Consider the following 24,069-nt stretch of genomic DNA (forward strand, 5'->3'; position numbering starts at 1 on the left):
TTCCACCAAGTTGGTGATCTTCCACCAGAGTTGATGTCAGTCTCTGTGTATCCCTGGGAACAGCCCCAATAGATCAGAGAGTCCTCTGTTATGCAGCTGCTCAGCATGAACCATAACATGAACCCTTGTAATGTTCTTCACACCCTTTTCACAGATCCACAGCCCATAAAAAGGTGAGTAAATAAAGCTCTTTCTTTGGTAATATATTAAAATTAAAGATTTTTTTAGTAATGGAAATGGAAGGTAATTTCTCTTTCAAGTGGCAAATACAGTTTTGCAGTTAATGAGTCATCTTGACTATCCCCCTTGACCATGGTGTCAGACGATGATACGAAACCTGTGTGGGAGAGTTTTTAAAGTGGAGATTAAAGTCACTGGTGATGACGAAGGCAGCCTCTGGGTTTGTAGTCTCCAGCATGCTGATGGTTTTGTACAGTTGCTTGAGAACCAGGTCAGTATCAGCTTGTGCTGTGATGATAGCAGCCGTGAACTCCCTAGGCAGCCAGTAGAGTCTGCACAGCAGCACCAGGTATTCCAGGTCTGGGGAACAAAGGATTTGAGGGCATGCACATTGTGGGGGTCACACCAAGCATTGTTGACCATGAAGCATACCTCTCCTCCTTTACTCTTCCCTGAGTGGTTTTTTGTCCTGTCTGCCCAGAACAGGGAGAACCCAGAGGGCTCGATAGCATGGTCTGGTATCTCCTCTGTCAGCCAGGTCTCCATGAAGCACAAAACGTTACATTCCTTTGTTTCTCGCTAGTAGGAGATTCTGGCTCTTAGTTCGCACAGCTTGTTGTTCAGGGACTGAACGTTAGCCAGGAGTATGCTAGGGAGTGGTGGCCGATTAGCACGTTGTCTCAGCCTCACCAGGACACTGGCCCTTCTCCCTCGCCTCCGGCGCTTCTTCCGAGGTAGTGGCAGTGTAAGAGATTGAGTCTCCCATGGATCACAGAAGCAGGAGTTCCTAGTGTAGGAAAGGTGGCACACAGTGGGTAAATGCCGTCTTTCTGATGTTCAGAAGGGTCAGTCTATCGCATCTGATGTGACGATCAGCTACTTGAACAGAAAATGCGAAGAAAATTGTAGAAATTAGTAGCATACTGTAGATTTGGAACGGAGCTCACAACACTGCTGCCATACGCAGTGCCATCTTGAGCATGTAGACTTGTAAATATGGACTGTCTTTTATTTTTCTTTGGCAGATATGAGTAATTTATCTGTCAGAGCTGATTGACTGCCTTCCTGAAATTTCCGTTGGAGGTGATAAGCAAAAGTATTTTTGGCTCAGTTACACTTAGAGTTCAGAATGCACTACAGGGCCAAAATACTACCATGGCTTAGCAAGAATTTTAGCTTGTTGCTTTACTTTTGTATGGCTGGCTGTTAACCACTAATTACAGAAAATCAGCTACGTTTGATTCTCAAGAGTATTAATCTGTTGTCGTAAACAATTTAAATTGTAGAACAACTCGCTCCTGAATATTATACAGCATGGGCATGCTTGATTTGCAAGAGATAAATTGATAGCGCAGAAGTTAACATTGGAATGGATAGAAAATTGACTGGCTAATAGAGGCAAGTGAAATGGATCTTTTCTCTTACTGGCAAGGTGGAGTGAGTGGTGTTCCAAAGGCATCTGCACTGTGGCCTTCTCATAATTCAAGCCAGTGGTGGTTGAAAGTATGGTGGTTAAAGTTGTTAATGACAAGAACATAAGCTGTGAAAAGAACATAAGGAGGCTGCAAAAGTATATAAATAGATTAAAGGAATGGGCAAAGATCTGGCAAGTGGGATATAGTGTGGGAAAATGTGAATTTGACCATTTTGGCAAGCCAGTATGGTATAGCATATGCTAAATAGTTAACAGAACTACCAATAGTTGACAGTGTTTCACTTATTGTGTCAGAGTGACTTGCTGAAAAACAGATCACTTCTCCATGATTACAGTGTACCCCCACGTTATCAAGGGGTTTCGTTTCAAGAAAACTGTCTATTGGCATTTCCTATAAGGTGAACTTTTTTTCTCTCTGTTGAATCCCATAGTATAAGTGGAGATATGGTAAGAGAATTTTGATTAAGTTGTTGGTGGAAGAGTAAGGGTTGTTGTTTTAATTAACTAAAAATGGCATTAGGTTATTTGGTAAAGAACATTGTACAAATATCAATAGAAGGTATTGTCTCCTTGTTTTCCAAAGCAGTTGTTTTAAGTGGCCTCCCACTGAGCCAGCAGCCAGCAATCATTGTCTTTGATAAACTAGTTCAGTCCTCCATTTTGTTGTATTTACATTTTTTTTTCTTCCCCCTACTTAGAGTATGTTTTTTATTCTGTATTTCACATTTTCTTTGCTAGTGATTTGTGAATTCTGTAAAGGCAAATTTCTGTCAAATATACACTGTATTCTGGAGTACACTGCATTCCTAATCCCTCCCTGAACCGTGCCCATCTGAATTGGATTGGTTTAAATAGGTATGTTTATTACTGTCACATACACCAAGGTTACAGTGAAAGTGCTTTGTTTTGCGTTTACTCGCTTCACTGCATTGAGGTAGTGCAAGGGGGAAATAAAAGCAATGCAGAATACGGAGAATACAGTAGGTAGTCAATCAGGTGCAGGGCCGTAGTGAGGTAGATAGTATTGTCAGACGTCCAACTTATAATATTAGGGGTTCAATAGTCCATTAACAGTCGGATAGAAGATTGTTCAGTGTAGTTTTTGTCCTGTTTCATGTAGCACCTTGGTCCTGAAAAATGTTGTTTCGTTTTTACTGTGTACTGTACCAGCAGTTATGGTCGAAATGACAATAAAAAGTGACTTGACTTTACTTGGTTTTTGAATAGTTGTCGAACCTATTCAGAATTATGCCCTGGAAACTGCAATCATGTAATTTCAGAAAAATAATTTTTATTTGGAAGCTATCAATCCACATAGTCAAATAGGCACACATTTATTAGGAGCAGGGATCTTGAAACTCTTGGCATCTTGAAACCTTGCAGGTATTCAATAAGAACATGGCTGATCTAACTCCACATTCCTTCTTGCCACTCTTGAGAACTCATTGTCCTTGTGTTCCGAAACATTAGATGATTATCATAAAATCTTGATTATGAAACAAACTGATCAGTTTTGAAAATCTGGAAGGGGGGGGGGTGGTCACTGTTTAAAAAGAAATGTTCACCATTCAAAACAGAGATGAGGTACAATTCTTTCTGTTTGAGAATTGAGTTTTTTCCTCAAAGCATGGTGAAGTAGTATTTAAACATTAAGAGCTAGAATGATTCTTCAGGAGTATTGAAGGTGAAGGGTTACAGGAGATGGGTGGAAATGTAGAACTGAGGTTATATTGAGATTGGTATTAATCTGCTTGAATGACAGAGGAGGTTCAAGGTCTCAAGTTGCCTTCACTTCCTCCCAATTCATTTATTTACATGTGACAAAGCTGTTTCAGAAAATTGATAGCTTTACTGCATTTTTCAGTGTGGATGAGAAGAAATTTTGCAGGTATATCTTGAGATGTGTGTGGTGGGGTGGACAAAGAAGAAACAATCACGGAGAGCTAAGCTGATTTTTGATAAATTGAATTAATCTGCTATTGAGAGTGTTTCAAAAATATTGATACCTGGTAAGCCCATAAACATTCATCATGTATGAAGGTTTGCTAGTCTGGGCACTTTGAGGTATCTGATAAATAAGAGTTAGAATATTTTTTTAAATTTGGTACTCCTCCTTGTTGTTGGAATTGAATATCTCGGCCTTGACTTTGTTTTGATAATCTGTTTGGAACTGGCACCTCACTCTTAAGTGTTCTCTCAGATACATCCTTTTAGAAATTTAATCTATCATTGCACAACTCAATTTTTGTTTGTTGAAACAAAACTTAACACCAATTTTGATGATTGCCTTCTGCCAAATGAAAAAGAGCATTGCATCCAGTGTTAATTTTAGCCAAAAGCATTGCAGTGTCTTGCACTTCTGGTTAGTTGAAAATATTCTTGTTAAGCAGTGGCAAAAAGAAAATCTGCAAGAATTGTTTTTGAGCAAGTATTCCTTTAGAGTTATCAGATAATGTTTAGATATTTAAAAAAAAGCTTCAGAGTAGATATCTATTGAATTCCGATCTAAAGTGTTAAAAAAACATGTTTATTGTTGTTGGAATTGTTTATTTGACCTTTTGAGTTTGAGTATAAAGCACAAAAGTATTGTTGTAAAAGAGTAAGAGGATAAGACGTGAAAGAATAAGACCTATCAAGTGTGACAGTGGGAGAGTGTGTATGGAACAGGAGGAAATAGCAGAGGTACTTAATGAATACTTAAATATTCACTATGGAAAAGGATCTTGGCGATTGTAGGGATGACTTACAGTGGACTGAAAAGCTTGAGCATGTAGATATTAAGAAAGAGGATGGCTGGAGCTTTTGGAAAGCATCAAGTTGGATAAGTCGCTGGGACCAGATGAGATGTACCCCAGGCTACTGTGGGAGGCGAGGGAGGAGATTGCTGAGCCTCTGGCGATGATCTTTGCATCATCAATGGGGACAGGAGAGGTTCTGGAGGATTGGAGGGTTGTGGATGTTGTTCCTTTATTCAACAAAGGGAGCAGAGGTAGCCCAGGAAACTATAGACCAGTGAGTCTTACCTCAATGAGTTGATGGGGAAGATCCTGAGAGGCAGGATTTATGAACATTTGGAGAGGTATAATACGATTAGGAATTGTCATAGAAAACTGGGCTGAGAAGTGGCAGATGGTGTTCAACCCAGGTAAGTGTGAAGTGGTTCATTTTGGCAGGTCAAATGTGATGGCAGAATATAGTATTAATGGTAAGACTCTTGGCAGTGTGGAGGATCAGAGGGATCTTGGGGTCCAAGTCCATAGGACGCTCAAAGCAGCTACGCAGGTGACTCTGTGGTTAAGAAGGCGTATGGTGTATTGGTTTTTCATCAATCGTGGAATTGAATTTAGGAGCTGAGAGGTGATGTTGCAGCTATGTAGGACCCTGGTCAGACCCGACTTGGAGAACTGTGCTCAGTTCTGGTCACCTCACTACAGGAAGGATGTGGAAGCCATAGAAACGGTGCAGAGGAGATTTACAAGGATGTTGCCTGGATGGGGGAGCATGCCTTATGAGAATAGGTTGAGTGAACTCGGCCTTTTCTCCTTGGAGCGAAGGAGGATGAGAGGTGACCTGATAGAGGTGTATAAGATGATGAGAGGCATTGATCATGTGGATAGTCAGAGGCTTTTTCCCAGGGCTGAAATGGTTGCCACAAGAGGACAAAGGTTTAAGGTGCTGCGGAGCAGATACAGAGGAGATGTCAGGGGTAGGTTTCTTACAGAGTTGTGGGTGCATGGAACGCGCTGCAGGAGTTGTGGCAGAGGGAGATACGTTGGGTTTCATTTAAGAAACTCTTAGATAGGCACATGGATGATAGAAAATGGAGTGCCATGTGGAAGGGAAGAGTAGATTGATCTTGGAGTAGGTTAAAAGTTCGGCACAGCATTGTGGGCTGAAGGGCCTGTACTGTGCCATAGTTTTATAAATAAAAAGTAACTGTGGAAGTGCTAGATACAATGCCAGCATTAGGAAAGCTGTGCCGCATTTTTATGATTTACTGCTTGGCACGACAGCTATGAATTAAATCATGGACATGCCTCATAAGGTGCTTTTGAATTAATGATCAGAATCTGTTTCCTGAGTGATTATGGATTAGAGCTTCAGATCCTACGTTATCTTTGGCTTTTTGTTGTGGCATTTGCCATCTGCTACTAATCTGCACCCCAAGCAGAATGCCTGGAATACTTCATATACTTGATTAATTTGTATGTGAGGACTGAAGTTATTTACAGCTGTTAATAGCTTTCCTTTACTGCATCATAGAGAATCAATTGACATGCAGTGCGAAGTATTTCATGTATTCTTTTGTACTGTTGATTGTGAGAATTTATTCAAAGTCTTACCTGATTACCATAAAAATGATATTTTGTGACAATTTGCTCAACTCTCAAATTTCATCATCACATGATAAAAACAAAAACTCTTGTTACGTGCCAATACGGAAGAAAAAGATTAGATTTATTAAGTGAGATGGTTACTTCAGTGGTTGCTAAGTTGATGGAGAAGATCCTGAGAGGCAGGATTTATGAATATTTTGAGAGGCATAATATGATTAGGGATAGCATGACTTTGTCAAAGGCAGGTCATGCCCGAGCCTGATGGAATTTTTTGAGGATGTGACTAAACACATTGTTGAAGGTAGAGCAGTAGATGTAGTGTAAATGGATTTCAGCAAGGCATTCGAGAAGGTACCCCATGCAAGGCTTATTGAGAAAGTAAGGAGGCATGGGATCCAAGGGGACATTGCTTTGTGGATCCAGAACTGGCTTGCCCACAGAAGGCAAAGAGTGGTTGTAGACAGGTCATATTCTGCATGGAGGTCTGTGACTAGTGGTGTGCCTCAGGGATCTGTTCTGGGACCCCTACCCTTAATGATTTTTATAAATGACCTCGATGAAGAAGTGGAGTGATGGGTTAGTAAATTTGCTGATGACACAAATGTTGGGGGTGTTGTGGATAACATGGAGGGCTGTCAGAGGTTACAGCGGGACATTGATTGGATGCAAAACTGGGCTGAGAAGTGGCAGATGGAGTTCAACCCAGATAAGTGTGAGGTAGTTCATTTTGGTAGGTTAAATATGATGGCAGTTAGTATTAATGGTAAGACGTCAAGTCAAGTCAACTTTTATTGTCATTTCGACCATAACTGCTGGTACAGTGCATAGTAAAAATGAGACGACGTTTTTCAGGACCATGGTGTTACATGACACAGTACAAAAAATTAGACCGAACTATGTAATAAAAAAAACACAACACAGAGAAAGCTACACTAGACTACAGACCTACACTGGACTGCATAAAGTGCACAAAAACAGTGCAGGCATTACAATAAATAATAAACAGGACAGTAGGGCAAGCTGTCAGTCCAGGCTTTGGGTATTAAGGAGTCTGATAGCTTGGAGGAAGAAACTGTTACATAGTCTGGTCGTGAGAGCCCGAATGCTGTGGAGCCTTTTCCCAGACAGCAGGAGGGAGAAGAGATTGTATGAGGGGTGCATGGGGTCCTTCATAATGCTGTTTCCTTTGTGGATGCAGCGTGTAGTGTAAATGTCCGTGATAGCAGGAAGAGAGACCCCGATGATCTTCTGAGCTGACCTCACTATCCGCTGTAGGGTCCTGCGATCCGAGATGGTGCAATTTCCGAACCAGGCAGTGATGCAGCTGCTCAGGATGCTCTCAATACAACCCCTGTAGAATGTGATGAGGAGGGGGTGGGAGATGGACTTTCCTCAGCCTTTGCAAAAAGTAGAGATGCTGCTGGGCTTTCTTTGCTATGGAGCTGGTGTTGAGGGACCAGGTGAAATTCTTCGTCAGGTGAACACCAAGAAATTTGGTGTGTTTATGATCTCTACCGAGGAGCCGTCGATGTTCAGCGGGGAGTGGTTGCTCCGTGCCCTCCTGAAATCAACAACCATCTCTTTTGTTCACATTAAGAGACGGGTTGTTGGCTCTGCACCAGTCCATTAGCTGCTGCACCTCCTCTCTGCAAGCTAACTCATCGTTCTTGCTAATGAGACCCACCATGGTCGTGTCATCAACGAACTTGATGATATGGTTCGAGCTGTGTGTTGCAGCACAGTCGTGGGTCAGCAGAGTGAACAGCAGTGGACTGAGCACGCAACCCTGGGGAGCCCCCATGCTCAGTGTGATGGTGTTGGAGATGCTGCTCCTGGTAGTGTGGAGGATCAGAGGGATCTTGGGGTCTGAGTCCATAGGACACTCAAAGCAGCTGCGCAGGTTGAGTCTATGGTGAAGAAAATATTCATCTATAAGGAGAAGCACTGTCGACATTTCGGGCTTGATTCAAATCTCTTAGTATCTATCCTTCCAATTAGTCCTAACGAAGGGTCTCGGCCCGAAACGTCGACAGTGCTTCTCCTTATAGATGCTGCCTAGCCTGCTGTTTTCCACCAGCATTTTGTGTGTGTTGTTTACAAGGATGTTGCCTGGATTGGGGAGCGTCCCTTATGAGAATAGATTGAGTGAACTCAGCCTTTTTTCCTTGGATCGATGGACGATGAGAGGTGATCTAATAGAGGTGTACAAGATGACGAGAGGTATTAATTGTGTGGATAGTCAGAGGCTTTTTCCCAGGGCTGAAATGTCTAGCATGAGAGGGCACAGTTTTAAGGTGCTTGGAAATAGGTATAAGAGGAGATGTCAGGGATAAGTTTTTTGCTCAGAGTGGTAAGTGCATGGAATGGGCTGTTGGCAACAGTGGTGGAGGCAGATACATAGGGTCTTTTAAGAGACTCCTGGATAAGTACATGGAGCTTAGAAAAATGGAGGGCTATGGGTAACCCTAGGTAATTTCTAAGGTAGGGACATGTTCAGCACAGCTTTGTGGACCGAAGGGCCTGTATTGTGCTGTAGGTTTTCTATGTTTCTGAAATTGTTATTTATATAGAAGTAAACAGTGGAAAGGAGTAGTTTGGAAACTTCAGTATGGGAACCTTTGTAAACATTCATACAGTCAGAGGAGCCTGTACTCAAAACTTTTTTATTGAGCATTGTGAAACAAAGTTGAAAAATACAAAATCTTGTGACTGAAGTCAGATCTTTCTTTTGGAGCACTTTTGGATCCCTTCATGAGATCTCAGTTTAAAGGCCTTGGTATGATGAATTGAAGCTTTGCAGAAATGATCTTTAGCAGCAGTACAGCTTGGACTCTGCTAATATAGTTCATTGCAAAATTATTTCAATTTGAATGTAAAATCAAAATGCCTGAGCCAATGGTAATTCCATTCTGGAATATTTTGAGCATATTGTGCTTCCCAACATTAAAGAATATTCTGGCAGAGTGAAACATTTTTCCAGTTTTTGTGCAAATATCAAATCTACAAGTCCTAGTTCACAAGCTGTCTAAAAATTATTTAACCCACCTTGCATTATCTGATTTAGGATATCCATTTTGTGACCATCATGAATTCATGTTGTTCATTTAATTCTAAGAATAATAAATTTTAAAACTCTCAGATTATCCACAAAATTTGGGAAAATCTTCAGTGCCTTAAAAATACTTTTATACCATAACAATTCCTGCTTGCTTTCAGCACATCACTGATCATTGTAGTTATTTTTACTTATTTGAAAGCTATTACTGCAATTCAGAAAATTGCTAAATAGTAGGTGCCAGTACTAGATGCAAGCTTCTCATGCAGAAACAAAACCTTGTATAATTCATTTTCAATTTGCCCAAATTTAATCACATAAGCACCATGTGGCATTTAAGTAGTTACTTTCTTATGCTTAATCTGTTTAACCTTGAATTCCAATGCCTCGCTGTTTTTGGTGATAAGGGAGCATTTACACGGCACCTAACTATGTGAGATCAGAACCAGAGTTCATTTTAAAGCAGTTAGAATGACATTTGCGTTGATAGTACCTCCTGTTCACAAAATTCAGCTCATTGCATAATTGAGACTGTTTAAGAAGTAGAGTGCAGAAAACCAATTCTTGTGTGGATGTAAGAGCAGATACTTCTAAAAGTCAGAAAAAGCTGCAATATATATTTTCTTTTTCAAAACCTAAGGAATTATAAAGCAAGCCACTTGTTTCACCATCTAATCTCCTTGGTTCTGTCACTAAAATTACAATGGTTGTGTCACTGAAACAGAAGTTCTCTTGCCCTTTTGCCAAAATAGTTATAGTAATCAATGAGTATTTTGTTTTCTTGATTTGCATTGTTTCATGTGGGTAAGTTTTGTTCCTCTTGCAGTGTTCCCTTTCTTCAGTTGTCGAAAACATCTGACAGTCACCTTGTACATTGCTCTAGTGAAGCAAATTTCGATCCTGACCTCCAGTCCCCTGCTTGTGGAGTAGGCACTTCACTCGAGGTGCTCTGGTTACTTCCCATGTCTCAGCGACATGCTGGTTGGTCGGTTAATTGGGGAATATAGGTTGTTCCTAGTCTAAGTGGATTCTGTCAGAGTCAGGGGTGGGGGTAAGGGCGGGGAGTATGGGAGGAGGTGGTGATGAAGAGAAAGGTTACAGGGGAATGTGACAGAATGCGGGCATAGGGTTTGCTCATTCTCCCAATGATGTGTGTGGTTTTCCTCTGAGTGCTCCAGTTTCTTCCCACACCCAAAAGGTGTGGGTTGGTAGGTTAAGTGGCCAACTTAAATTTCCTACAGCGTAAGTGAATGGCAGAATCTAGGGAGAATGTGGGATGAGCAAAGTTGAATTAGTGCAGGATTAGCATAAGTGGATGCTTGATGATTAGAAGCAAAGAACATGTTTCTCTGCTGTATGGCTCAAGACACCGTTTGTCTTTTGAAAATATAAAAATAGCATGAAATTATTAGATCTGTCTGAATTGAGAACAGATCAAACTTGACTTGAATATATTTGCTGCAGCTGAGTGAATTTAGATTTACCTGATATTTTATACAACATTGATAAGTGAATGTGAAGCACTAATTCAAAAAGCCGGTCTAGTTTATTGACCTGTGTTTCATAGGTAAATAGAGAGCAGTAAAATCAATTCAGAACGTTCTTTACATTTGTAAATTATAGCCCTTGAGTCTTACTTTACAATTAAATCAATATTTTTAAAACTAGCTTCCAAATGGAAAGAAAGTTGACAATTTTAATTTATTTATTTTTATTTATTTAGAGGTACAGCATGGAATAGGCCCTTCTGGCCCAATGAGCTGCGTTGTCCTAGGATGTCCCACCTAGGACAAATTACAATGACCAATTAACCCACAAACTGGTACATCCTTGGACCGTGGGAGGAAATAGAACCCACACGGAGTGGGGAGGACGTACAGACTCCTTTTAGACGGTGCCAGAATTGAACTCTGAACTCTGGCACCCCAAGCTTTAATAGTGTTGTGGTAAATGATATGAGTTTTCTTTACTCAGATTGACTTCTAATGAGTAATTTAAGAACACAGATTGCCTTTAGGTGAGATCTCATTAATGGAAATAACAATTACAGTAACATAATTTTGATGTTGAGGGCAAATCCTTTTTGTAGATTAGCGGAACCTCAGACTGATATTTTGCCTGGAAGTTTCTACACTGAACACATTTATTAGCCTGGATTATGTATGCAAGTTTTTAATTGGTGATTACTGCCATATAATTCTGTTTTAAAAGTGCAAATGTTACTGAACCAAGCTTGAAATTAAAGCTGATTTTCATACTTCTGTGAGCTTGATATCTGAAGGATGCCAGATGGCTTAATTAGTCTCTCGAGTTGGTCCTCAATATGTTTTAAATTCAAACCGAATGGTTAGTCTTGTACTTTTTAACATCCTGCTAAATTTGCTGAAATGAATGCCTGATCTTTGATAATTTATTTGGTGCATGGTATGCATGGTACCTTGTGAAATCCTTAATTTCATTACTTTGCATTATCATGTTGCTTGCAATGAGGTTGAACCTTCATTGGACTATAAGGGAAAATTATTAACTTTTCCTTTTCTGAATTTTCAGTCTTTTTAATACTTAAACAGGGAGAAAAATACAAACTCAATTATGCCAAACTACTTTGGCATTAAAAATTGATAGTCAGTTCTTGAGGATCACATACAGAATACATTTGCCTTAAAGGACTGTTTTACACAGCCAGATTTCTATCATTAAAAGCTCACTGAGCATTATGTTGTAATATTTGTTATTTTAGTATCTGACATTTGCGTAACACCTTCAATGATGAAAAGTTATCCCAGTTGACCACACTGTAATCAATCACAGAGTGGAGTTGAGACAAAGCAAATATCAGGAATAGAGATAAGCAAGGCTATGCCAATGCACCAACACGCTTTCTAAAATATTCCTTTCAGCTGAGAGGAGGAGATGTTACTTCCCTGTCCCCTAAAAATGTCTCTGAAAAGAGCAGGAAAAGGTTCAACTGTTGCCTCCACTCTTGACTCAATGGCACACCATATTTAGTCAACAAAATTGAAAAATGTAGAAGCTGCTTCACGTGGGAAGTATTTTGGGGTCCTGGGTGGTGAGGAGGAAGGAAGTAAAAAGGGAGAATATTGCATTTCTTGAAATTGCATAGGAACATACGGAGGGACGGGGTGTTGGATATCGGTGGAGAGGGAGGAGTAAACCATTGTGTTTTGGAGGAAACACTGTCACAATACTGAAGAGAACAAAAGGGCAGGTGTGTCTCTTATGGCATAATTTTGGAGGATTAGCCATTGAAAGTGAAGGCAAAGGGAATCCTAACATTCTCCAAGGAAGTAAGACAGTTGTGATGATAAAAGTTTGGAAATGCAAAGGACTTGTGTGTCAGCTTTGAAGGCCAAAAATAGTGGGACAGTTAGTACATAAATTCAATATATCCAATTCAGTGAAGCATATTTGGTGGTGTGCTTAGTCAGTCCATGTGCTTAAATGTTCAAGTTTTCTTTTCTGAAATATTGAAATTATAAATGTTAAGCTGTGGAGAAGGTGCAGAGGAGATTTACCAGGATGTTGCCTGGTTTGGAGAACAAGTCATATGAAGTAAGGTTAGCAGAGCTGGGACTTTTCTCTTTGAAGCGTAGAAGAATGAGAGGGGACTTGATAGAGGTCTACAAGATTATGAAAGGCATAGATAGGGTGGATAGTCAGTACCTGTTTCCCAGGGCACCAATAGCAAACACCAGAGGGCATATGTACAAAATTAAGGGAGGGAAGTTTAGGGGAGACATCAGGGGTAAGTTTTTTAAACAGAGGGTTGTGAGTGCCTGGAATGACTTGCCAGGGATGGTGGTGGAGGCTAAAACATTAGGGGTATTTAAGAGCCTCTTGGACAGGCACATGGATGAAAGAAAAATAGAGCATTATGGGGTAATGTAGGTTTAGTACTTTTTTTAAAAGGATTATATGGGTCAGCACAACATGGAGGGCTGAAGGGCCTGTACTGTGCTGTAGTGTTCTATGGTACTAAGCTCAGGAGCAAGTTTCCACTGAAGTCATGTGTGTAAACACCTCAGGATATGCTGCTCTGTGACCACATCACTTTTCCCCAACCTGCAAACCACAGCTCTCTATCATAAGTGTTTGATCTTGATAAATATAATATTTATTGAAAACATTTTGTTGCAATTACTGAAAATTCCAACCCATGGAAGTTATTGAAAATTTAATACAAGAGCAAGTTTGAAGTGGCAGCCAAAAACTCATTTTGCCAAAAGTTATTTTGATAGGTAGATGATAGATAGATACTTTATTCATCCCCATGGGGAAATTCAACTTTTTTCCAATGTCCCATACACTTGTTGTAGCAAAACTAATTACATACAATACTTAACTCAGTAAAAAATATGATATGCATCTAAATCACTATCTCAAAAAGCATTAATAATAGCTTTTAAAAAGTTCTTAAGTCCTGGCGGTAGAATTGTAAAGCCTAATGGCATTGGGGAGTATTGACCTCTTCATCCTGTCTGAGGAGCATTGCATCGATAGTAACCTGTCGCTGAAACTGCTTCTCTGTCTCTGGATGGTGCTATGTAGAGGATGTTCAGAGTTTTCCATAATTGACCGTAGCCTACTCAGCGCCCTTCGCTCAGCTACCGATGTTAAACTCTCCAGTACTTTGCCCACGACAGAGCCCGCCTTCCTTACCAGCTTATTAAGACGTGAGGCGTCCCTCTTCTTAATGCTTCCTCCCCAACACGCCACCACAAAGAAGAGGGCACTCTCCACAACTGACCTATAGAACATCTTCAGCATCTCACTACAGACATTGAATGACGCCAACCTTCTTAGGAAGTACAGTCGACTCTGTGCCTTCCTGCACAAGGCATCTGTGTTGGCAGTCCAGTCTAGCTTCTCGTCTAACTGTACTCCCAGATACTTGTAGGTCTTAACCTGCTCCACACATTCTCCATTAATGATCACTGGCTCCATATGAGGCCTAGATCTCCTAAAGTCCACCACCATCTCCTTGGTCTTGGTGATATTGAGACGCAGGTAGTTTGAGTTGTACCATATCACAAAGTCCTGTATCAGTTTCCTATACTCCTCCTCCTGTCCATTCCTGACACACCCCACTATGGCCGTGTCATCAGCGAACTTCTGCACATGGCAGGACTCCGAGTTATATTGGAAGTCTGATGTGTACAGGGTGAACAGGACCGGAGAGAGTACGGTTCCCTGCGGCGCCCCTGTGCTGCTGACCACCGTGTCAGACCTACAGTCTCCCAACCGCACATACTGAGGTCTATCTGTCAAGTAGTCCACTACTTTAAGCAGCTAAGCAGATAGTAATTGAAAATAATTGTTATCAGTTTAAGTAATCAATGGTGAATCATAAGTAATCAGTTTGTATCTTTTGGTGGTTTGAAGATTCAAGTATAGTTTTGAATTTTAAATCATAAAATAATTTGCAAAGAAATTAGAAGTATCTTTTTTAATTCTCCTGATCTTAGATCAAATATTTAAAACTAATTTGTAGTAATATATGGTAAAATATAACACAATCATGCTATATCATTGTTAAAGCTTGATGTTAACTGTTATAAGCATAGTACAATTTATGCACAATTCACTGTTTTATTTTTGTTGTCTACTGATGGTCCATTTGTGACAGTGTAAAACAAGGTTTCATTCTCGACAGATGAAAATTCCCTTTTTTTTCTTTCGAAAAATACAGAGGGAACTGTACCATATTTACTGAAAATTTCACTGAACAATCACTCATCTAGGTGACCATACAAAATACAAATAAGCATAGGAAAGTACAAGAGAAAAATAACAGTTCTACAGCCCAATCCAACACCACCCTGCAAATTGCCTTTTCCAAAAGCTCCCTTTTCTTTTCTTTCTTTTTTTTTTGAAAATTCCCTTTTTTAAAAAAACTCTGATAATGAGAAAATTAGATCTCTGTTAAAATTGTGGACAAAAATTTATGTGCCAAGTACATTATATGTCACTAAAGTATTAGTTACAGTTCTACCGATCTGCAAAATACATCAAATTAGTTTACTGTCACAGGAGAATCTCCTGAATTAAAGGCTAATTTTTAACTCAATAAACAGCTGAGAATTTCTGTTTTACGATTAAAATTAGTAAGTGACATTTGGAACCATGATTTGTAAATGTTAGTAAGTCCATTTTCCTCCATAATCTAAGATTTTGTTGTACACTCTGCGGTAAGTTTGCTTTGGATTGGAAACCTAAAGATGGTTAGGGTTTTGTTTGAAATTGCCAATATATTAAGAAAAAAACACTTAAAGATAAATAACACAAATAAACATTTATTTGCAATAGACATTGAGTAATATTTAGTTTTATCTAAGTTCTCTTAATCCAGGTGAATTTGAGTAATGTGTTGCGGAGAGGGGAGGAATGTCATTGTTTTGGGTTGAAACCTTAAATCAGGGCTAAAATGTAGCCAATCAAACAGACTCTCCTGATTTGCACATTCCATAAAACCATTGGAGGTTGCTGCCAGAACTCAGAGGATGGATAGTACTTTGGAGAACCAATAATCAGAATCAGGTTTAATATTACTGGCATGTGTCATGAAATTTGTTGTTTTGTGGCAGCAGTACATTGCATACATATTAATAAAAATGTATACATTACAATTAGAAATATATATACATTATGATAAATAAGTAGTGCAATAAGGGAAAAAGTGAGATGGTGTACATGGATTCATTGTCTATTCAGAAATCTGATGGTGGAGGGGACAAGCTGTTTCTAAAACATTCCGTGTATGTCTTTGGCCTCCACCTTGATGGTAGCAATGAGAAGAGGGCAAGTCCTGAGTGATAAGGGTCCTTCATAATGTGAAGGTAGCACTGTTTTCCCTCTGCTTTTCATTATATCCTAAAAGGAACACATGACAGAGCAGCTAAATTTCAATGTGAAAATTCTCTAATCCAATCACAGTCCACCCACTCAGTTTTAATGAGAAACTAATCTACTCTTGAAGTGGCTCATGACTGAAATCCGTAAATCCTGAATTTATCTCAAATTAAATTGCTATCAGGTAAATAGCGGTTTGTTCCATAAACTTTCAGCCTTTGTTGCTCTGCCTGTACTAGGGAAGAGCTGATATTATTTCAAAATCAGACTAAGCAAGCCCCTTTCCCCAATTCTGTCTCAATGATGGACTAAGTATCATCCTGCAAAAATGTTTATTCTGACCACACAAACACGAGGAAATCTGCAGATGCTGGAAATTTAAGCAACACACACAAAATGCTGGTGGAATGTAGCAGGCCAGGCAGCATCTATAGGAAGTACAGTTGATGTTTTAGGTCTCGGCCCAAAACGTCGACTGTACTTCTTCCTACAGATGCTGCCTGGCCTGCTGCGTTCCACCAGCATTTTGTGTGTGTTGCTTTATTCTGACCAGTAATTTTTTCAACATTCCTGTCTCTTCTCCGCTGCTTCAATGCCCATCTTACCCAGTCTTGAATAAATATTAGAGTTATTATTAGGTTAGCTTCAAGGAGAAAATCAACTGACATGAAAAGGTATTTAACCAAAGGCTGAATGGATGTCAGTTGCCAGGTTTGTGGCAAGGAATAGCTGAGATTACAGCTAAAAAGACTTCAGTTTTGTGTTTGTTTGATGAGTCCAGATGGAAAGTTTCAACCTGAAATGTCAACTATCCATTTGATGCTGCCCGACCTGCTAATTTCTACCAGTCCTTTGTTTTTTACCTTGAGGATCTGGCAAATGGTGTCACAGGTTGATAGTATTTAAAAACAGCTTTTGCCAAATAGGTCTTTTTAAATCAGAGTGTTGAGTGCAAGAGTTGGGATGTTATGTTGAAGTTGTGTACAATGTTGGTGAGGCCAAATTCGCAATATTGTGTGTATTTGTGATCACCTACCGTACAGGAAAAGTATCAATAAGATTGAAAGAGTACAGGATTTTGCCAGATTTGAGGACCTGATTTGTAGGGAAAGCTTGAATAGGTTAGGACTTTATTCCCTAGAGTGAAAGAGATTTGGGGGAGATTTGATGAAGGTATACAAAATTTATGAGGGGCATAGGTAGGGTAAATGTAAGCAGGTTTTTATCTACTGATGTTGGATGAAACTAGCATTAGAGGTCATACTCTAGGTAAAGGGTGAAAGGTGAAATATTTAAGGGGAACCTGAGGTTGAACGTTTTCACTCAGAGAATGGTGCGAGTGTAGAACGAATGGCCAGCAGCAGTGGTGACTATGGCTTTGATTGCAACATTTAACATAGAAAACATAGAAAACCTACAGCACAATACAGGCCCTTCAGCCCACAAAGCTGTGCCGAACATCTCCTTACTTTAGAAATTACCTAGGGTTCCCAGAGCCCTCTATTTTTCTAAGCTCCATGTACCTGTCCAGGAGTCTTTTAAAAGACCCTATCGTATCTGCCTTCACCACTGTCACTGGCAGCCCGTTCCGCATACTCACCGCTCTCTGTGTAAAAAAGACTTACCCCTAACATCTCCTCTGTACCTACTTCCAAGCACTTTAAAACAGTGCCCTTCCATGCTAGCTATTCCAGCCCTGGGAAAAAGCCTCTGACGATCCACATGATCAGTGCTTTTCATCATCTTGTACACCTCTATCAGGTCACCTCTCAACCTCTGTCACTCCCAAGGAAAAAAGGCCGAGTTCACTCAACCTATTCTCATAAGACATGCTTCCCAATCCAGGCAATATCCTTGTAAATCTTCTCTGCACCCTTTCTATGATTTCCACATCCTTCCTGTAGTGAGGTGACCAGAACTGAGCCCAGTACTCCAAGTGGGATCTGATCAGGGTCCTATGTCGCTGCAACATAACCTCTCTGCTCCTAAACTCAATCCCACGGATAATGAAGGCCAATGCACCGTATGCCTTCTTAACCACAGAGTCAACCTCCGCAGCAGCTTTGAGTGTCCTATGGACTTGGACCCCAAGATCCCTCTGATCCTCCACACTGCAAAGAGTCTTATCATCAATATTATATTCTGCCATCATATTTGACCCACCAAAATGAATCACCTCACACTTATCTAGGTGGAACTCCATCTGCCACTTCTCAGCCCAGTTTTGCATCCTATCAATGTCCTGCTGTAACCTCTGGCAGTCCTTCACACTATCCATAACACCCCCAACCTTTGTGTCATCTGCAAATTTACTAACCCATCCCTCCACTTCTTCATCCAAGTCATTTATAAAAATCATGAAGGGTAAGGGTCCCAGAACAGATCTCTGAGGCACACCACTGGTCACAGACCTCCTTGCAGAATATGACCTGTCTAAAACCACTCTTTGCCTTCTGTGGGCAAGCTAGTTCTGGTTCCACAAAGCAATGTCCCTTTGGATCCCATGCCTCTTTACTTTCTCAATAAGCCTTGCATGGGGTACCTTGTCAGATGCCTTGCTGAATCCCATATACATTACATCTACTGCTCTACCTTTAGTCACATCCTGAAAAAATTCAATCAGGCTGTAAGACACGACCTGCCTTTGACAAAGCCATGCTGACTATTCCTAATCATATTATGCCTCTCCAAACATTCATAAATCCTGCCTCTCAGGATCTTCTCCACCAACTTACAAACCACTGAAGTAAGACTGTGTCATCCCTACAATCGCCAAGATCCTTTTCCATAGTGAATACTGAAGCAAAGTACTCTTTAAGTATCTCTGCTCTCTCCTCTGGTTCTATACATTCTTTCCCACTGTCACACTTGATTGGTCCTATTCTCTCACCTTATCCTCTTGCTCTTCACATACTTGTAGAATGCCTTGGGGTTTTCCTTAATCCTGTCCACCAAGGCCTTCTCATGGCCCCTTCTGGCTCTTCTAATCTCTTTTTAAGCTTCTTCCTGCTAGCATTATAATCTTCTAGATCTCTATCATTACCTAGTTTTTTGAGCCTTTCATAAGCTCTTTTCTTCTTGACTAGATTTACAACAGCCTTTGTACACCATGGTTCCTGTACCCTCCCATCCTTTCCCTGTCTCATTGGAATGTACCTACGTAGAACTTCAAGCAAATATCCCTGGAACATTTGCCACATTTCTTCTGTACATTTCCCTGAGAACATCTGTTCCCAATTTATGTTTCCAAGTTCCTGCCTGATAGCCTCATATTTCCCCTTACTCCAATTAAATGCTTTCCTAACTTGTCTGATCCTATCCCTCTCCAATGCTGTGGTAAAGGAGATAGCATTGTGATCACTATCTCCAAAATGCTCTCTCACTGTGAGATCGGACACCTGACCAGGTTCATTTCCCAATACCAAATCAAGTACAACCTCTCCTCTTGTAGGCTTATCTGCATATTGTGTCAAGAAACCTTCCTAAACACACCTAACCAACTCCACCCCATCTGAACTGCTCACTCTAGTGACATGCCAATCAATATTTGGGAAATTAAAATCTCCCACCATGACAACCCTGTTCTTATTACACCTTTCCAGAATCTGACTCCTTGATGTCCCTGTTCCTGTTGGGTGGTCTATAAAAAACACCCAGTAGAGTTATGGACCCCTTTCTGTTCCTAACTTCTACCCACAGACACTCCGTAGACAATCCCTCCATGTCTTCCTCCTTTTCTCCAGCTGTGACACAATCTCTGATCAACAGTGCCATACCCCCACCTCTTTTGCCTCCATCCCTATCCTTTCTGAAACATCTAAAACATTTAAGACAGATCTGGAGTATGGTGGGCTGTGATCCAGGTGCAGGTTGATAGAATGAAGCATAATTATGTTTCAGCAGGGACTAGATGGGCCAAACAGCCTGCGTTGTGGTACTCAACTCACTCTATCTGAAGTCTCTTGTGGCAACAGGTTGAGTTTATTCTCTAACTATATCTGTAGCCAATAGCCACGTTCAAATAATGAAATTACTACTTTGTCGTTGGATCCTTCATGCCTCAGCAACAGATGTTACTTCAAACATGAAACATGTTTTTGTTGTCAGATCACACCATTGCTCATCGGTATGCTGCATCAAGCAGGATTTTCTATTCCTTGTCCAGTCCCTCAGTACAAGTCATCTCTCACTGCACTTGTGAAATTCAGGCAACTTGGTGACAATGTTTGTTGCTTTTTTTTCTTAAAATGTAATTATTTATGGAAAAAAGATGCAGCAGCATAAATAATTAAAAGGGGCATCCAGTTTGATCACTTAAGGTTTATCCCAGTGAAGGTTAGTGGCACTTTCCATAGATTAACATGTAGGTCTTCTGTTTGAAATGAACCATTACTATATTTACTCAGCCTTGTTCCTAGTATTTGGTCTGTTGCTCTGCATTAATTGATTTGAATTATGCATATTCTTCTGACATTTAAAATATAAAATTCTGAAAATTACTATATTTCAGTTTGCAGAAATGTTCATGGTTTACCTTTGTGGTAGATTACAGTCTACTGAGTAATAACAAAATGTTGTAATCTTATTTTTTAGAAACCATCAAAGTGGCACAGATCACCGTTTTCGCTTGAACATACAGACAGCAAATCCTGCAAAACAGTGTCTTAACTTGCTTTCAAAGGTAAGTGGAAATGTTAAATCAAAAACAAATTCAATTTCAGACCAGCCATGTGGGTGTTTCACACAATCATAGAATATTTCTGATTAAATATGCAGTCGGCCCTCCTTATCCACGGGTTCCACATGCGCGGATTCAACCAACCGCAGATCGGGAAAACCCGGACGTTGAGCATTGTTTGCCTTGTGTCTCGTTCATTTGCTACTTGTGTTGTGAGCGAGAGGAAGGAGTTTAAGGCTAGTAAAGGATGGCTGGCTAGCTATGTAAAGTGCTACAGCTCCAAGAACTTAAAGATCACGGGAGAATCAGGATCGGCTGATGCCGAGGCGGCAACAGCGTTTCCAGAAGAGCTACGATGGTTGCATCTGTACTGAACATGTACAGACTTTTTTTGCTTGTCATTATTCCCTAAACAATACAGTATAACAACTATTTACATTGTATTAGGTATTATAAGTAATCTAGAGATGATTTAAAGTATACAGGAGGATGTGCGTAGGTTATATGCAAATACTACGCCATTTTATGTAAGGGACTTGAGCATCCGCGTTTTTGGTATCCGTGTTGCTCGGTTAGTGATACGTTGCCATGCCATAATATTGGAAGCTTATTTCTTTCTCTTCCCGTGATTGTACACGGTACAGTATGATTCCCATCAAACTAGTTAAACTGAAGTCATAAATAACTAAACAAGGCTGCCGTAGGCTTTAGAAGTTGTTTATTCACAGGATCCTTTCACCTACCATGAATTGTTTTCATTCCAGTAGTATGATATTACCATCATGTTAAATCAAAGTCCTGATGACTCTTATACCAAATCAGGTGCATCGCACAGCACTGTTTAATTATTGCCCCTGTTACGTACCCCATAACTGGGTCACTTATCAGCAAAGATAGAGAGGTCCGCTGAAGTCTAATGGTACTATTTTTAAACATTTTTATTTATAAAGGGGCACAAAAGTAAGGTTAATACAAACATTCAGATAATATACGTCATCAATACTCAATCTAAAGCGCGGGTATAGTAATAATCAACAATAAGAAGTAGCTCTATCGTTTGTCTAGGGGTAAAAATATTGTCCGATGGAAATATCAAAGTCTCTGGAGTTCATGCAGGCTTTTAGCCTTTTGGGGACCGCTGGGTTTCATGTGTTGGAGAGAGAGAGAATTTTTGGTGAGAAAATAAACTTGCCAGCCTTTTGGACTCAAATCGTTGAATTGGGAACGTGGGTTCCCCGTTGTCAGTTCAAAGTCCTTTTCGGTGTTATCAGCCACTCGTTCCCCAGGCTAGGGGAATCGAACCACACGTGGCTCCCGAATAGCTTCCCGTCATCACGGGAGCGATGAGCGATGGTGTCTCCTTCTGGTGCGTCGCTGGGGTACTGCCTCCTGCAGTCCCCTTTTTATCGTGACTGGCAGATTTGTAGATGTCAATCAAGGTAGGGTGATACAATCCCCACCCCACATTGCCTGAGGGTGTCCATGTAGCCCTGATAGCTGGCACATAGTATAGAGTCGCTATCCACAAGGGTGTCTCCAAGAAACAATGGTCAAAATCCGTTGCATTGTCTCTCATTTCCTGGGTCCAAGACCCGAATTAATAGCGATCTTGCGATTCTCAGGAAGGAGGGGGCTGGGGTCATAACACCCCTACAACAAGGGTTTTCTCATCCCTGACAGCTCCTCATCCAACTTACGTCAATTTACTAATTTCCTGAATTAACCATCAGAAAGGTGCGCTTTACTGTCCAGATTTCTATTCAATATGTTTCAATGAGACATGTCTTTAATGATAGAATTTATGTTTACAAGATTTTTACAAACAATACAATCTAAACGTGAAAAGCTATTCTTCATGGAAAAAAATGAAATTTGTTTTATTAGCACCTGAATTATATTCAGTAGTGATACCTCTTTCTCCATTTAAGCCTTTATCACTGTTTATAGTATAAAGATGACGAAAACTGCACTGAGATGTGAAAGATGATAACTTGCCATGCAGTTGTAATCTTAACAGAGTAACCTGCTCTAACTTGGGTGAGGAAGTTGTAGGAGCTATGTATCTATTTACTGATTGTATTGTATTTTATGGTGCGTTTATTATAATCTGTCCTGTGGGTTGGGGCATGCTAGAAGCAAATGAGTATAGTTACATATTCACCCTTTACCTTTGTTAGTTCAGTTTCATCTAGTGTAGAGGGAGTGAGCCGCAGGGAATTATATATTTTGTTGACCACTAATTGGAACACTAACTTTGTTATTTCACTATTAGAATGCTAACTTTGCTTAGTTACGTGAATGAATTGCCAATTGGAATGCTTAGTTACACTAATTACGCTATTATACCACTTAGTATCGCTAATATCGTTATTAGACTGTTATATTGCTAATTTAGTTTTATTAGTTTTTTTATAGCCATGACATCATTCGTCTTTGCTGGTTTTGTAATAAAGGATGGAATATACCTTTTTTGAGTTGGAAATTTATTATTTGGAAGCGCTTCATACAGTGTCGCTTAGTCTCTCAGCCGTTTATGTTTGTTTTCAAGTAACCGCTACAGTCATAACTAGGCTTTTTTTTTTGGTCTGTGTTTAAAATTTTATTGTGATGTCACAAGTCTACTATTTTTGTAGAAAAAATTGCTACTATCAATAGAATTGAAGTCAAAGAGGATGTGTGTATTATTTAGAAACTTCATGGGGCAGGAAGAGACCATTCAGCTTTTCACATATGTGTTGGTCAGAAAGGAGCTGTCCAAACTAATTTCATCTTCCAGAATGAGATACATAGCCTTGCAAGTTATTGTCTTCATCTACATATCTGAATAGTTATTGAAGTAGTCAGAGTTTCTGCCTCTGCCACACTTCTGAACAATGTGTTTCATACTCCTCTGCCATCTCTGAACAAAAAGATTTTTCCTCATTTCCTCCCTGATGCTCTACCATCTACTTCAAATCTCTGCTAACATGAATATATAAATAGGAATGAATTATTTAAGCCCCCCCCCCCAAGAAAAATGTTCACCCCTCTCAATTCTTAGGATGACCCTGTCATGTATATTTCCAGTCTCTCGTGGGTCTGGGCAGGTAATAGGTAGTTTGCTCAACCATTTCAGAGGATATTTAGAAAAGAGTCACACCAATGAGAGGCAGCTAAAAAAGATGGATTTTCTCCATTAAAAGGTAAGCTACCACCAGGGGTATATGATCCCTGAAACTGATGTTAGTTGAGAGGTTGGTCATGACTAGACTGAACTGCCTCAGCAAGGACCTGGACCCATTGCAATTTGCCTATCGCCACAATAGGTCAACGGCAGATGGAATCTCAATGGCTTCGCGCAGCTTTAGACCACCAGGATAACACAAACACCTATGTCTGGATGTTGCTTATCGACTATAGCTCAGTATTTAATACCATCATTCCCACAATCCTGACTGAGAAGTTGCAGAACTTGGCCCTCTTTACCTCCCTCTGCAATTGGATTCTCTACTTCCTAACCAGAAGACCACAATCT

The 24,069-nt window shown here is 40.2% G+C and overlaps 1 protein-coding gene across 1 annotated transcript in view; it reads left to right on the plus strand.

The window, feature by feature from the left end:
• sptbn1 (spectrin, beta, non-erythrocytic 1) overlaps positions 1–24,069 on the plus strand; it is a 263,697-nt gene that overhangs the window by 36,414 nt on the left and 203,214 nt on the right. Inside the window, exon 2 of the mRNA XM_073050973.1 lies at positions 20,471–20,558. The gene's annotated coding sequence lies outside the window, so the exon portion shown is untranslated. The remainder of the gene's footprint in view (positions 1–20,470; positions 20,559–24,069) is intronic.

The sequence above is a fragment of the Hemitrygon akajei genome, chromosome 7, assembly GCF_048418815.1.
Source record: "Hemitrygon akajei chromosome 7, sHemAka1.3, whole genome shotgun sequence".
NCBI lineage: Eukaryota > Metazoa > Chordata > Chondrichthyes > Myliobatiformes > Dasyatidae > Hemitrygon > Hemitrygon akajei.